Source organism: Sinocyclocheilus grahami, unplaced genomic scaffold (genome assembly GCF_001515645.1).
Source record: "Sinocyclocheilus grahami isolate Dianchi unplaced genomic scaffold, SAMN03320097.WGS_v1.1 scaffold1875.1, whole genome shotgun sequence".
NCBI lineage: Eukaryota > Metazoa > Chordata > Actinopteri > Cypriniformes > Cyprinidae > Sinocyclocheilus > Sinocyclocheilus grahami.
This window is the reverse complement of record NW_015507054.1, coordinates 69,852-74,121: the sequence shown is the minus strand read 5'-3', so window position 1 is coordinate 74,121 and position 4,270 is coordinate 69,852. Positions and strand designations below refer to the sequence as shown.

The following is a 4,270-nucleotide window of genomic DNA, read 5'->3' as shown; positions in this document are numbered from 1 at the left end:
AGTTTATATTGCATCCATTACAGAACATCATTTGTTCATCAGAGTGCACTGTGCGTATAAAATAATGAATTGTATAGTACATGAAATTGATCACTTAGTTTGCTGTTTAATTTAAAGTCGGATGTTAGATTTTCCTAGTTGTTATGTTTCCAACCCTAAAGCATGTTAAGGAAAGAAAATGGCAATGTTAAACATTAGCTTAGCAATTTTTCAAATGTCAATAAAGAAGTCTGCAGAGGATAAAAGATGTTGATTGTGTATGATTATCCACAATGGTGACAAATCAGCTAAAAAGATCAATATGAACACAAGTTAATGTATGAGCAATATAGCTAATCACTGAAGCTTGTCAACTCTGGATGACACAATTTAATCTATTTCCAGTCTTTCTTTGAGTATTGACATTAATGCTTGTCTTGTCAGTGCTAGCATTGCAGCTATTAATGTTTACATATAGTCAACAAAGCATATAGTCAAATGTTTACATATAGTCAACAAGTTGAAAGCACCCTTATGTAGCAAAGCAACTACTCATTTGCATTTCTCCTGAAAGAACAAATATCGAGGCTAGCATTGAGGCCACTCTCACCTGTGAGAGGTAACATTTAGCAGCTTCAGCAGTATTCATATGTCCCACTTGAGACCCTCTTGCATTCAATGCATCCTCGTGGGACAGACAACATTCAGGCCTTCCTGTTCTTTTCTAAGTCAGACAAATTCATCCCCACTGTCTGTGCACAAACAGGCACATTCATCTGGATGTCCATTGACAGAGCAAAGGGGGCAAGTGCTAATGCCAGAACAGGCTCAGGGGAGTGTTAGTCTGGACGGCCCATCTCCATCCACACCCCATGTGCTTTCACCATCAGGTAACTGGAGAGGGTGAATCTAGGCCAGCCTGGCACATTGCCGAAGTTAGGGGTGGGGGGATCAAGGGGTACAGGTCCTGGGGCCTCATTTATAAAACGTGCGTACGCACAGATTTGATCGTAGAGTGTGCGTACGCAAAAATCCACGGCAACGTTCATATTTATAAAAACGGTCTTTGACGTTGAAAAGAGCTTAGCGCCACGTCAGGCTCTGAGCAGACGTACGCACAATTGTTTGCCCGAGTGCTGCAGGTTTTTGGAAATGTAAGCCATTCTTGCCGCTTGTAAAAGATTTGGACATTGTCAGGTGCTCTTTTATAAGTCAAGGACATTAATTAGACATTGTTTACAGGGACGGAGATCTGAAACTGTTCAGCTGCGCACAATTTCAAGATCATTGCAATTTATAGATTTCACACCTAAAAGAGAGGCGTACGCACGTTTTCTGTGCGGACGTTCGTTCTATGAATCACACGTACGCACTTTGAGAAATGATCGTAAAATCAAATTTAGGATTCTTTCTACGCAGTATTTTATAAATGAGGCCCCTGGTGTCTGTCCCCAAGAGAGTTTAGTGGGACCAGCTTGAAAAGGGAAAGCAATTTTCAGAGACCCTTCTTTCAGCAATTCAAAAGGTGGGGATGAAAGCTTTTCTTTAAAGAACTGTTTCTTGGAGTAGGATAATTTGTCAAGGAAGATCGATTTGGATTATTGCTGTGTAAGTTCATGGATAACTGACAAAATGGGCTTGCCTTAGAACTTAGAAGCCTTCTAGCCATCCCTCATTTAAGCCATCTTTGGCTCTTAAGCCATGCAGAAGAGCAAGGCAGGACAGGTAAAAAACCTCTCCAGACAAAACACATCCCGTTGTTTTTCCACACTTCTGCTTTTGTTGTGTCTAGTATCTGTGCTGTTCTCAAGACCCCCTATGTCTTGAGTAGCAGCACCACTACAGAATTCATACTTGCAATCTAAGCATTCAGCTTCCAAAAACAAACAAACAAACAAAAAACCTAAAAACAGTTAAAAAAAGTTCTCATCTAACTCACAGACCTTTACTTTAATGAGCCTGACCTTCAATGGCCCCACCAATAAACATTGCAGTTGCTTAATAATGGAGCACTTTTACAAAAAAGGTTTCCAGATGGAAGCCTTCACTCTTGGCTTTCAGCATGGCGACATTCATGGCTGCATCTTCCTCCAGAGCAAGAGCATGGTTATGACTCTTACATACTCTAGGGCCATGTGCATATGCTTGCTGGGCTGGCAGACGCCAGTCTCTGTGAGATTAGAGCACTAATCAGTGATGCTGAGGGTGCTGGAAAGGTTCTATCTCACAGGGAAATCACTATGAAAACCTGTCTGCTCTCTCATTCGCTCAGTGGGATGTTGCAACTCCAGCATCTAGTGGGCCTTATCTCCACAAAGCAGATTGCAGAATTTGATATGCATCTGTGAAATGGTCGGAAATGACAGTCTCCGAAAAAACTACATGATGAGTCAAATGGTGTGTCTCAACATCACCTCTCTTTTTCTTTTTCTTGCTCATCCTTTCACTCTCTCTTTCTCATTCTGATCACATTCAACATCTAATCTTTGATTCAGGAGAGAAATATAGACCAAGCAGATAATTTTCCCCAGTAAAGGAGTGTGCACAAATGAAGGCAATTACAGACTCTCGGTAGATGCACACACAGTGTATGTCCATCGGTACATGTGTTTGTGCATTCAAATTACTTGTAGAGCACATGAAGATTGGCATCAGTTAGATGCCATCTTTTTCTCCAACATGAACATGGTCACTGATAAGAGTTTGTCCTCGTCAGCACGACACACTAGCAGCACCACAGGGCTTTATCGCAGGTTGGGAGTGTGTTATAAGGTGTTCTTGGGCCTCTATCAAAGTACTATCTGAAATGATAAGCAATCGGAGGGTTGGGGTTATGATTCGAAGTGTGCATTTGGGTGTCTGTAAGCGTGATAGTGTCTCAACCACGAAATACCTAAAACTGCACATTTATACATGCATGTTAGGTGATACTCTCCTTAACGTATACCGGCCATTTGTGAGTTTATAGCCCAGGAAAATAATAGTCACCCATGCACCACCTTTAGACCACCCTGAGAAAGCATATCAAAGTGCTCAGAGCCGAGATGAAAGGTAACACACTGAGGTCATTAGAATATTAGTCCATCATGTAGGAAGGGCAGCGTAGAAAGAGGGATGCTCTGGCAGTTTTAATTTGCTCTGCAGCATGCTCTATAAAAGGAAAAAAACTGTACACAACAATGGAGGGAGATAGGCTCTCCAAACAAGGCAAAACGAAGATCATTTTACTACTCCCACTGCACAAGCTCCCGGAGCCACGAGCAAAGCTGCCCCAGGGTCAACTCCCAACTACCCCTATTTCAGCCATGACATCACAGGCCACAGAGGTTGCTGAGGAGCGTGCATAATGCCATGGGTTGCACAGTGGATATGCAGCTAGAGGTCAACTATGGAAAGAGAGAGGGAGAGAGACAGACAGACAGACAGAACTGCAAAGAAAAAGTAGAGGGCCTTTTGATTAGTTTCCTTGGCAGGAGAACAAAACTGTAAGGAATGTAGGCAAGAGGGGAGAGAGAAGTGACCGAGAGAAGAGAGGGACATAGAGAAAGAGAAGAACAGTGGAGACTACAGGACTTGCTGAGTAAGACTGGTCTCTTGTTGATTAATTTCCTCTTGAGCTAGTTCTGTATAAAAGTGTTCATTTACACAATGAGAGCACATACTGGTCAACTGTTCCTACCCCATGGCCACTATAGAAAACCTTCAATAAATCCCTGGTTCATTGAAGCTGACTAGTAGCCCATGTTTCATGATTCAACATTAATGTAATTCTAAGGTAAGGTAGACATATTTGGTAAGGTACACAAAGCTGACTGCATTAAGAGATGTTCAAGCTGCCAAAGATTTTGAGTGTCAAATTCGAGCAACTGGAAGGCATTCCTTTGTTGAACTGTTGAGGTGACATGAGCAACTAAGACCACTGCTGATGGAACTCTTTTAAAAAGAGTGATGTGACTACTACCAATGAGACATAGCAAAGTTCATGTGATATGCTGCCTAATACAGTTGGGCACAACAGGAATGCTTACCAGCAATCAACAGTAGACCAACTTGCCCTTCTCCAGGGATTCTCCATCGTCAGAGTGAGCGCCTCATTGGAGGGGCTTAAGCATAAGGCTCAACTCAAGTTCCTCACTGGACTTCGTTAATTACTTTGGAAAGTTCAAATGAATAAATAATAGAAATAAAGGTGGTGTTGGGGAGGTAAGATTTCCACGATTTCCACTTGTAGGACATGTTCATGGATCAACAACCTTTGTACTGAAATAACAGTCTTAGTAATTAATCACTG

At 42.0% G+C, this 4,270-nt stretch overlaps 1 long non-coding RNA gene across 1 annotated transcript; it reads right to left on the bottom strand.

Annotated features, from left to right (window-relative positions):
* Window positions 1-1,230: 1,230 nt before the first annotated feature.
* LOC107573145 (uncharacterized) lies at window positions 1,231-3,414 on the bottom strand. The gene is made up of 3 exons (XR_001607450.1): window positions 3,404-3,414; window positions 2,394-2,397; window positions 1,231-1,314 (listed from the first exon to the last, which is right to left on the bottom strand). It is a non-coding gene; the product is annotated as an uncharacterized lncRNA (long non-coding RNA).
* Window positions 3,415-4,270: the final 856 nt, after the last annotated feature.